Genomic DNA, 12,843 nt, shown 5'->3' on the forward strand with positions numbered 1-12,843 from the left:
ATGCATTCACTTAGGAAATTTGCATTTCATAAACCCTTTCTTACCATGATCTTTGGTCTTTTTATTTTTAGCATGAGAACATGCTCGGTTTAAGTGTGGGGAGATTAGATAAACCCCAATTTTGTGGTTTATATTGTGTAGAATTTTGGGGGTTTTGTCAATATTTTTCACACTTATCCACAAGAATTGCATGGTTTTGTGTTCCCTTCCTAATATTGCTCCATGATGGAAAACATGCTTCTTTTGCCTTAAAACTACTATATTTTGATCCTCTTTTATTACCATTCGATGCCGTGACGTGTTTGTTGAGTGATTTTAGAATTTATAGGGCAAGAATGGTCTAGAAGAGAGAAAGAAAGCATGCACAAGAGGAAGGAACATGAAGATTTGGATTTTGGGAATTTTAGCATGGGCGCGCAAGGATGCATGGACGCATCCATGCAGATTAGGAAAATCCACACCGGCACGCACGCACGCATGGCACGTACGCGCGACAAGCTGCACGTGACCTCATTAAAGAAAATTGTGCCTGGCGATTTCTGAGGCTGAAGAGGTCCAAATTCAAGCTGGTTCTGCATGGAAAAGCCCTAAGGATGCTAGGGGAAAGGGGGGATCAATCATTTTACACTTAGACACAATTTTTTAGCTAGTTTTTGGTTCTTGTTCTTCTAGAGAGAGAAATCCTTGTTCTTCTCTAGATCAGCTTTGATTTGATCTTCTCTTGTTGAATTCTAAATTGGATCTTGTTAATTACTAGTTTTGATTGCTTAATTTGAATTCCTTAGCATAATTTTGTTTAGATCTTGTGTTAGACTTATGTTTTCTTGTCAATTGTCATTTTATACCCATCTCATGAATCTTGTGAATCTTGAATTGCTAATGTTACATTGATGATTCTCATGGTTAATTGTGTTGTTTGAGTTATTGCATGTTGATAATTGTTAGTGGGTACTTACTAATTTCAATTTAATTGCATTTTGAATATGTCTTTTAGTAATGCTTACCATGTGTTTGATGAAATGTTTCCTTTGATTATGGAGTATTTTTCTTTACTCTTGGCATAAGCTAAGGGAATTAAGTGACTTTGAGTCATTGGGTCTCATTGAATTGGTGATTTGAGAACCCGTGGTGATCAATTTGATAACCATTGACACCAACCCACTACTAATCTAGTTAGTAGGTAGGTTAGGACTTATGGGTTGATGTGATCAAACCTATTTAACGTACTTCAAGCCTAGGAGTGGCAAAACGTACTTAAGGCTTTTGAGAAGTAGACTTAATGGGTTGGTACCTCATAATGATCAACATTCGGTATGTAGACAATGATGGCAATCTCAATTCCCATGCTTAACCAAGAGTTATTTTTATCATTCATATTTGAAATCCCAAAAATCCTAATTGCTTTGTCTTAATTATAGTTATTTGTTTAGTTTTAGAGTAAAATTCTATTGGATCTTATCTTACTAGTTTGGAATTGCTCACTTCTTGCTTTAGTTATTTGAATTAGTTTCTTGCATTTCAAGATTACTTGCGTATTAAGATTCTGAATTTAATTTCTTGTTCATGACTTGCAACCCCAGAATTCTAACCTATGTGGATGTATATGTTTGCCCATTCCTTGTGAGACGACTCGAGATTTGAATACTTTGGTTACTTAATTGGGGTTGAACTTGTGACAACCAATTTCATCTAAATTTGATTCGCAGATTATTTGTCGGTTGAGGACTATACTTGCAACGCAGAAAATCTTGTGAAATTCTTTATCGACAGTATCCATGCTCATCAGTTAGCCCACTAACGCTATGGCTAACGTTGCCAAGGAAGGAGGAAGCAACATTAGTGGCATAAGTTGGCTCACTAACATTGCCCATTAACGTTGCCAAGGAAGGAGGAAGCAACGTTAGTGGCATAAGTTGGCTCACTAACGTTGCCCATTAATGTTGGCTTAAGTAGGAAGCAACATTAGTGGCCTAAGCTGGCTCGCTAACCTTGCCCACTAATGTTGTAAAGAAGAGAAGGTAACATTAGTGGTCAAGGGTTGGCTCACTAACGTTACAACAAAGAGGAAAGGCAACGTTAGTGGCCTAAGTTTGCCCACTAACGTTGCCAAGGTGACAAGCAACGTTGGTGGCCCAAAGTAGCTCACCAACATTGCTAGCAAAGGGGAGGTGCCAATGTTAGTGTGCTAACGTTAGCTAAAGTTAGCACATTAATGTCTTCGATAAATTTTCAACTTGGAGCTGGAAAAATTGCTAGTGTGCGTGCGTAGAAAGGGAATATTTGCTAGTGTGCGTACGTATGGGGTATTGTGCGTACGCAGAAAGGGAATATTTGCTAGTGTGCGTACGTATGAGACATTGTGCGTACACACAACAAGTAGAATGTTAGTGGCACCGTTGGTGCACTAACGCCAGTGGAAATGCTCTGGTAGCTTTTAAAGGCAACATTACTGCCACCGTTAGTGCATTAACGTTGGTGACTAATGCCAATGCCAACTTTCATTTCAATGGCACCCATGCAAGCTGAGAACGTTAGTGAGCTAACGCCAATGTGAACATCAGAAAGAGCCACTCCTAACTTGCTTCAACTAAGGCCAAAGGCCACATCCAAAGACTTGAAGATTGATTTGGAAAGTGTATAAATAGGATAGTTTTTGAAGTTAGAAGAAGGCTGGGGAAGCAGATACTGATGAGTTCAAAATTCACACCCCATAAAAATTTTAATGATTATGAATTCGCTCTTTTTAGCAAGCGCACCAAAATTATCATCAAGTAATAACCCACAGTGGAGTGGGATCGTATCCACAGAGAAATGTTAGTTTTGAGCAATTTTAATCAATTGGTGAATTAGTCAAGCTAAACAATTAAATGGTGATTACAGAATTGTAAATGGGCAAAAAGTATAAATGACCGAAAGATAAGAGAAAACATTAAAGTGCATAATAGAAATGGCAAGAATATAAAGGACTGAAGATTAAATGACTTAATTGTAAATGGGAATGGGGATTTGCAGAATGTAAAGAAAAACTATAAAGAAAGTGGTACATGAGAATAGGGGAATTCATTGAAATCAGGAGATGTTGTCTCTTTGGAATAAATTCAGCTTATATCCTCTTCAATCATGCAACTCATTGACCTCTTGGCAATCATGATTGATTTTGAGTCCTAATCCCTTGGTAACTCAATCTCTCAGATCTTGATCAATAGCCAATTCCTTGGTCTAATTACTCATGAAGAGAGATATGCTTGGTCCCTAATTATACCACACATCATCATAGGTCCAGGTAGAGGGAGGATTATATGTTATTATATCCAAACACCAAAACCCAGATTCTACTCAAGTGTGAGAAGGGATTTCTAGCATGGTTTCATGTTTTCTTTCCCAAGGTTCCCATGAAACCCATTTTGCATTCAATCTCTTTTCCAAGATAATTGAACACTAGGGATGAAAAACAAAATTCCTTCTAGCAAATCAAAGAGAAGATGAAGAGAAGAAGAAATTCACTATCACTAATCCATCAAGAACAATAGAGCTCCCTCTCTCAATGAAAGTTAATTTAGCTACTCATAGCTTAGAGAAAAGTACTCAAGATGGAAAAGATAATGAAGTGAAAAGTAGAAAAACTAAAATATCTCTCACTGCTTAACCCCTTTTTCAGTACTTCTTCGGGTTATTTATACTACTCCTAACTCTCAAAATAAAATAATTACAAAAGTGAAAAAGGAAAATTACAATTTGGAGGGAAAAGAAACTCAAAATGCGTGACTTCCGAGCTGGCGTATGGCTGGCGCTTCAGTGGCCTTCCACGTCCCCCTCTAATTCTGGCTTGGCGTGCCACGCCTAGTCCCTTAAGTGGCACGCCTGATAAACCACTATTTTATGGTTTATATTGTGTTTAATTGTGTAGTTTTATCATGATCCTTACCCACTTATTCATTAATTTAGCATGCATTTATATTTTCTTCCTGAAATTATTACATGATTGAAAACTACTTCCTATAGACTTTTAATTCTGCATTTTAATTCTCCTTTATTCCATTCGATGCTGTAATCTGTGTGTTAAGTGTTTCAGGCTTTATAGGGCATGAATGAGTTGGAGATTGGAAAGGAAGCTAGCAAAAATGGAAGGAACATCAGAAAGTGAGGAGATAACCAGCGAGAAGTGACGTGGCCACATGGCTCACGCGTTCTTGCGAAAGAGGAGAAATCATAGTGACGCGGTCGCATGGCTCACGCGACCGCGCGGATTGGAAAAGCACACGTGACACGAAAGCATGGATGACGCGAACGTGTGGCAGGGAAAACGCGAATGATGCGTCCGCATGGATGACGCGATCGCGTGACGTGCGCGATCTGCATAATTTGCAGAATTTGCTGGGGGCCATTTTGGACCCTATTTTGACCCAGTTTTCTGCCCAAAATAGCAGACTAGAGCCAGAGAACATGCAGAAACTAGAACAACAATTCATTCTACACAGTTTTAGTTTTAGATCTAGTTTTTACTCATCCTCTAGGTTTTCTCTCTTGAGACGTTGATAGTTCTTAGTATTTTATTTTTCTACCACTTTTTGCATTGGGATACTGAGAAGAGTTATTACCTCATCAAGACTTCGTCATTCTAGTTCGTTTTCTTTACTTGGCTTTACTCTTCCATGTCCTTTGCTTTGTTAATTTTACCATTGGAATATTTTTAGGATTATTTAATAAAGGATTAGTTTTATTTTTAATTGATTATTTTGATTTTTATTTACAATGTCTTTCTTCAATTCCCTTTCATATGTTATGAATTTTACATTCACAATAAGCGAGTAGTTCCCTAACTTGATGGGGAGTTGATTGAAAGGAACCCTTGAGTTGGAAGGCTTAAAAGAAATATTGTAATTGGGTTTATTGTTGGATTGCCCTCTAGTCACTAACACCAATCCCTTTTAATTAAGTGGGTTGCAACTTGTGAACGGACATAGCATTCTAACTTGTTTGACTTTCCCTTACCTAGTAAGAGATAACTAAATAGGATAACCTTTACTTATCAATCAATCTACAGAGTAATCCAACAATTTTGGGGCTTCCAACTAATCAACTCCCAGTCAAGGCTTTTATTTACATTATTCAAATTCTCCAATTTTATTTCCTGTTTACTCAACTCAAATCTTTTTGAAAACATCTGATTAATAAAATAGCACACTTTTCTGCAACTCGTTGGGAGACGACCTGGGATCCATACTCCCAGTATTTTAATTTCAAATTTCTGTGACACCTTTCTAAATTGATAAGTGGATTTCTGGCGAGTTAAGAACTATACTTTCAACATATATATTTTAATAATTTTTAATTTGCCAATTTCTGCTCGCATCAATTTTTGGCGCCGTTGCCGGGGAGTTGCAATAGAGTGCTAAAGTTATTAATTAGAATTTATTTATTTGCATTTTATTTTATTTTTATCACTATGAGCTGTACGTTTCTTTCGTTAAATGACGCGTTCACTTCCTGATCCAAGCTTGCCAGTATTTGACCCTGAAATTGAAAGAACTCTTTCACGTATAAGGCAAGCTCGGCATCGGCGACTCCTCTTTGAGGATGAACCTGAACCGTCATCTAAGGAAGAAACAAGCTCCCTCTCTACTGATCCAGTTCATTTACGTGTAGGTGACATGGCAGCGCTTAGAAGAGTCACTATTCAGGAGGAAGGAGCCCCCTGATTTTATGCTCCAACCATTCCAGGCACACCACCCAGCAGTAGCTGTAGATTTTGAAATAAAGTCTTCACTACTCAACTTGATGCCCAAGTTTCATGGCTTACCTGCTCAAGAGCCTATCAAGCAAGAGAAAGGCAAGAGAGTGGTACTACACTCAACCTGCAACAACTGTTTCCAACTGGGATACACTTAGGAGAGAGTTTCTGGATAAATTCTTTCCAGCTGAAGTTGCCAATAAGCTGAGGAAGGACATGTCTATGATCGTTCAGGATGAATCTGAGACCCTCTATGAATACTTGGAATGCTTTAATAATCTTTGAGACGCATGCCCCCATCATATGATTGACAAGATAGTGTTGCTCAGTTACTTTACACAGGGTTTGAAATCTCAAGATAGGACCACACTGGAAGGTGCTAGCAATGGTTCTATGAAAAAGTACAAGACTACGGATGAAGCATGGCAATTGATCAGCGACTTAGCTGACTCTACTAGGAATCATAGGCAGAGACAAAGTCAGTCAAAAGCTATTGCATAGGTATCCACTAGTAAAGAGACTGCTGCTATAGCTCAGAGCTTATGTGAAATGACTAACTTGCTGAAACAAATGCAACTGAATCAACAACAACCTCAGCAAGTTCAGCCTTCTCCACCACAGCACAGCCAGCAGTTGGTTCCACAAAGAGTATGTGGAATCTGTGCAGATTACAGTCACTATACGGATGAGTGTCTGCAACTCCAACCAGAAGAGAACACTATAGCAGCCACTCATAACTTTTATGACCACCCCAATCAAGGGTACAATCAAGGTGGCAACTATAACCAAGGATGGCAGGATAACTCTAACCAAGGTTGGAGAGACAATTCTAATCAGGGTTGGAAGGACAATTATAACAGAGGAGGCAGAGATAATAATGGAAATCAGAGGTGGAATAACAATAACAATTTCAGGCAGCAGAATCAGAATCAGTCCTACAGAGCACCTCATTTAAGACAGCCTCAAGCATCTCACCAGACCTCTCAGATCACTTACCCCTCTTCATCTCCTAATGATGAATTACTACAAGCCATTGATCGGAGACAACAGACCGTGGAAAACAACCTTACTTCTACTCTGAATGGTTTGAATTCTACTTTGCAAGCCCTTGTCTCACAGATTGGATCAATGAATAACTCCAACAACCAGTCCTCAAGCTCTGGTGGACTCCCCTCTCAACCATTACCCAACCCAAAGGGTGGCATTAATGCCATCACCCTAAGGTCTAGAACCACACTGCAAGAGAGGAATCAGGAGGAGCCAGGCCTACCAAAACACGCCTCAGCTGAAGAGGTAGTAGAAATAGAAAATATTGAAGAAGAAGAGGAAATACAAGACATAACTAAAGAAGCAGAAGCTCAACCACAGGAGGAAGCACCAAAAGGCACAGACACTGCAGAAAACACCACTCCTATTCCATTTCCACAACTTGCAAGGAAGCCCAGGAAGTAGTTGGAACCCGATCCCAAAATGGTAGAAATCTTCAAAAAGGTTGAGGTAACTGTTCTCCTTTTTGATGTTATTCAACAGGTACCTAAATATGCAAAGTTTCTTAAAGATTTGTGCATACATAAAGACAAAATTAATGAATTAGAAACTATTCCTTTAGGAAGTTTTATATCTGCTTTAATGGGAAATTTACCTGAAAAGTGTAGTGACCCAGGTCCTTGTATAGTTAGTTGTACTATTGGTGGTGTAGTAATTTATGATTGCATGTGCGATTTAGGAGCATGTGTTAGTATAATGCCTTTATCTGTATATGATGTTTTGAGGCTCCCTCCCTTAAAAAGGTCTGCAGCTCGTTTTTGTGTTAGCAGATAAAAGCATTATTACAGTGGCTGGAGTTGCTGAAGACGTTTTAGTGAACATTAAAGGGCTCACATTCCCCACTGATTTTTATATCTTGGAGATGCCCCATAATGACTCAGATAAGCCATCATCAATCCTACTTGGGAGACCATTCCTGAAGACATCAAAATTCAAATTGGATGCTTTTTCAGGAACATACTCTTTTGAAATAGATGGCCGAATGTTAATCTTCAATCTGAATGGAGTCATAAATAACCCTTTAGAAGATCGTTCTATCTTCCAGTGTGACATCATAGATGAAACCGTAGCTGAAGTTCACCAGGAAGAGTTTGAAGATAAGTACCTAGGACAAAGTCCAAGTGAGGGGAATTCCGAGGACAATGCAGGCATTCTACCACTGCTACCAGTTCCAGATAATCCAGAGCCAGATCATGACCAGAAGTTGGAATTGAAACCCCTTCCTCCACACCTCAAATATGCTTACCTTGAGGACCAGCGGAAGTTTCTAGTTATCATTGCACAGGACCTCACTCCTGAACAGGAAGAGCAGTTACTTAGTGTGCTGAGGAAGCACAAGAAAGCAATTGGGTGGAGTTTAGCAGACATAGTAGGCATCAATCCTCAAGTTTGTGAGCACATGATATATTTAGAAGAAGGAGCAAGACCTGTTCGTCAACCCCAAAGAAGACTGAACCCCACTATTTTAGAGGTTGTCAAGAAGGAAGTGACCAGACTATTAGAGGCAGGTATTATCTACCCCATCTCAGACAGTGAATGGGTGAGCCCAGTACAAGTGGTGCCCAAGAAGTCTGGAGTAACTACAGTGAAGAATGAGCATGGAGAGCTCATAGCAACCAGAGTACAGAACGCTTGGAGAGTCTACATTGATTACAGGCATCTCAACCAAGCTACTCGTAAGGATTACTACCCACTCCCATTCATTGATCAAATGCTGGATCGCTTGTCAGGTAAATCACATTATTGCTTTTTAGATGGTTACACAGGTTATTTCCAGATTCATATAGCTCCTGAGGATCAGGAAAAGACTACCTTTACATTTCCTTTTGGGACTTATGCTTACAAGAGAATGCCCTTTGGCTTGTGTAATGCACCAGCTACTTTCCAGAGGTGCATGATGAGTCTTTTCTCTGATCTTATTGAGGACTGTATGGAGGTTTTTATGGATGATTTTAGCGTTTATGGTGATTCCTTTAGCCTTTGCTTAGATGGACTATCTAGAGTATTCGATAGATGTGTCAATACAAATCTTGTATTAAATTTTGAAAAATGTCACTTTATGGTGAAACAAGGGATTGTACTAGGACATGTTGTATCTAATATTGGCATTTCTGTAGACCCAGCAAAGGTGAATGTTATTTCTAGTTTACCTTACCCCTCCTCTGTGAGGGAAGTCCGTTCGTTCCTTGGTCATGCAGGTTTTTATAGGAGATTTATTAAGGACTTTAGTAAGGTAGCACTTCCCTTATCTAGATTACTGCATAAGGATATTGAGTTTGAGTTTAGTGAAGATTGCAAACAAGCGTTTGATAAGCTGAAGACCGAACTGACTCAAGCTCCAATTGTGAGAGGACCAGACTGGAGCCAGCCGTTTGAAATCATGTGCGATGCTTCCAACCATGCAGTAGGAGCAGCGCTGGCTCAGCGTGAAGGTAAGGATCCTTTTGTTATTGCTTATGCGTCTAAGAATTTAGACGCTGCCCAGTCCAATTATACTACTACTGAGAAAGAGCTTCTTGCTATTGTTTTTGCTCTGGATAAATTCCGAGCTTATTTACTTGGTACTAGAGTAGTAGTGTATTCAAACCATGCAGCTTTAAAGTATCTATTAGCTAAAAAGGAGTCCAAACCAAGACTCATATGTTGGATACTGCTATTACAAGAATTTGATTTAGAAATAAAAGATAGGAGTGGTAACCAGAATCTAGTGGCAGACCACTTGAGTCTCCTTGAGCACATCAAGGATGATTCTACTCCTATAGATGATAATTTCTCACTGGATAACCTGCAAGCAGTATCTGAAGTAGTCCCTTGGTACGCACCTGTAGCTAATTATCTAGTTAGCCGCACATTTCCTCCACACTTTTCTAAGCATCAAACAGACAAGCTGAAAAGTGAGTCTAAATATTATATATGGGATGACCCATATTTATGGAGATGTGGCACTGATCAGGTAATTAGACGTTGTGTGCCTCAATCAGAATTTTAGTCCATTTTAGAGGCCTGTCACTCATCTGAGAGTGGAGGACATTTTGGCCCTCAAAGAACAGCTAGAAAGATCTTCGACTGTGGATTCTGGTGGCCTACTCTTTTTAGAGACGCTACTGAGTTTTGTAAATCTTGTCTCCCATGCCAAAAATTTGGTAATGTATCTGATGACATGTCATCATATACCTATTTTCTATGCTTTTTCATACAAGAAATTGATGATTTGTGCTTAAATATTGAATGCTTTTATACTTAATTGGTATATTTCCTTGATCTTTTAATTTTATAAATCTTGTAGGAAATAAGAAGAAAAAGAAGCAAAGAAGCACAAAAAAAAGAGAAAAAAAGAGCTTTGGGACACACTTTGAAGTTGGAGCATACTTTGGAGCCTTAGGCCACGCTTTTAAAAGTGTGGCCCATGACCAAATCAAAGAAGGAAGCAGCCAGCACGCACACTGCCCTGCTCTTGCCAAGGGCAGGGCAGAATCGTGATGCAAAGTGAGGTTGGAAGCAAGAATTTTCGCTAAGGTAAAATCTGGGCGCTCACAGCATGACCATGCCTTCTTCAAAGGGCTATAACTTGAGCTACAGACGTCCAATTGATGTGCTTCCAGTTGCGTTGGAAAGCTGACATTCAGAGCTTTCCAACGATATATAGCAATCCATATTTGGCGTAAAATTGAGGCAGGAACAGAAGGCATCTTTAAGGGCCAAAGATAAGCAAAAATAAACCAAGGAAAACAAGTAGCGTGTGCATCCACCAAGTCTCGAACGCGGAGCTTCATTTTTGGAAACATTGCCCTGCCCTCCGCAAGGGCAGGGCAGTATTTTGTGGTGCACGGCCAGCGCACCATTCTGGCACACCAAGGAACAATTTGGCAGCACCAGCAGCACGCACAGGCACCAAACTGGCGCACCAGAATTTTCTGCCCTGCCCTCCGCGAGGGCAGGGCAGCATCCTGCAGCACACACCAACGCACCACGCTCGCACCAAGGCCGCACGCATCAAATCCTGCCCTGCCCTCCACAAGGCCAGGGCAGCCTCCTGGGAGCATCATGGGCCAAAATTCAACCAAAATCTCATTTAAATTCAATTCCTCTCCAAATTGAATCAAGGCCAACCAAATCCATTTCTCCTCAAATCCAAAGCAAGAAAAGCCCACATCATCACTCAAAGGCACATGGATCAATTAGATTAGGATTTTTATTTTAAATGTAATTTGTTTTAATTTCATTTTCATTTTTCATTTTGTAAAGCCTATATAAAGGCATCAAGAAGAGCTGAATGGGGAGGCTTGCTCCATTAGGGATTAGTAGTAGTAGATAGCTCTCTCTCTTTTAATTTCCCTTTCTGTTTGAATTTTGGATTGAGATTGAAAGGAATTCTGTTTTCATTCTCCATCCGCAACATCTCTGCTTTGTTCTTCTGCATAATTCAAGAAATTAAAGATTTAAATCAAAGTTCTCCTACTGCTTTCATCTTCATTTCTTCTTAAATCTGCCTGCTGTTGAATCAAGGAAGGGCTTAAGATCTAGACTTGTTTTCTAGTCTCTTTGAGTTCCTGAGATCTTCAATCTCATTTGGCAATTAAACTGAATTTAATTTCTGTTTGCTTCTTCAAGCAATTCTGCTTTCTGTTTAAGATTTGTTGCAAGTTACTCTTCTGCTTGATTGCTCCTTACATTCTCTTGTTGAATTTTAATTCCCAGCACCCAAGTCCTTTTACTTTTCATGCAATTTAATTATTCTGCAATTATTCTAAGTGCTGCTTATTGCTTTCCTTTAAATTTCCTGGGACATTTTGGCCCTCAAAGAACAGCTAGAAAGATCTTAGACTGTGGATTCTGGTGGCCTACTCTTTTTAGAGACGCTGCTGAGTTTTGTAAATCTTGTCTCCCATGCCATAAATTTGGTAATGTATCCAGGAGGGATGAGATGCCTCAACAAATTATGCTTTTCTGTGAAATTTTTGATGTTTGGGGCATTGACTTCATGGGTCCATTTCCAAATTCTAATGGCTATTTTTATATATTGTTAGCTGTGGATTACGTTTCCAAATGGGTGGAAGCAATTCCTACCCACACTGATGATGCTAACACTGTTGTTTCCTTTGTGAGAAACCATATTATTTGCCGCTTTGGATCACCACGAGCAATCATCAGCGATCAAGGCACCCATTTTTGTAACAGGAGACTAACAGGATTAATGAAGAAGCATGGGATAATTCATAAGGTTGCAACAGCATACCATCCTCAGACCAATGGGCAAGCCGAGGTGTCAAACAAAAAGATAAAGCTTATCTTGCAGAAGATAGTCAAACCTCATAGAAAAGACTGGAGCACCAGGCTACAAGATGCACTATGGTTATATAGGACATCATATAAAACACCCATTGGGATGAGTCCTTTCCGCTTAGTTTATGGAAAAGCTTGTCATCTCACAGTTGAAGTAGAGCATAGAGCCTTTTGGGCAGTCAAGGAGTGCAACATGGAAATTGAGAAAGCCGGAGCTGAAAGGAAGTTGCAACTGCAAGAACTGGAGAGCCTTCGCCTAGAAGCTTATGAGAACTCAAGAATATACAAGGAGAAGATGAAGGCTGTACATGATCAGCACATCAAGAGCAAAGAGTTCCAACCTGGGGATTTAGTTCTCCTCTACAAATCTTGACTGAGGCTCATGCCAGGTAAGTTGAGATCAAGATGGGAAGGTACATACAGAGTAGAGAAGGCCGAACCATACGGAGTTTATCACCTAAGCCATCCTTCAAGCTCTAAACTTATCAAAGTTAATGGACAACGTCTGAAGCTGTACCATGGCAAGAAGATGCAGAAAAACAAAGAGCTTGAGATCTTCCTCTTGGAAGTTCCCCACCTGGTAGAAGATTGAGCTAGTGGAGCGTCCAACTTACGGACGTTAAAGCAAAGTGCTAGGTGGGAGACAACCCACCATTGTATGATCGTTCTTTTCTTCATTTTTAGTTTATCTATTTAATAACTCTTCTCTTTATCAGCACATTGCGTGCATCTGCATTTGCATATAAAAAAATACCACGTGACGCGATGATGAGCGGATAATT

This window comes from Arachis duranensis, chromosome 6 (genome assembly GCF_000817695.3).
Source record: "Arachis duranensis cultivar V14167 chromosome 6, aradu.V14167.gnm2.J7QH, whole genome shotgun sequence".
Lineage (NCBI taxonomy): Eukaryota > Viridiplantae > Streptophyta > Magnoliopsida > Fabales > Fabaceae > Arachis > Arachis duranensis.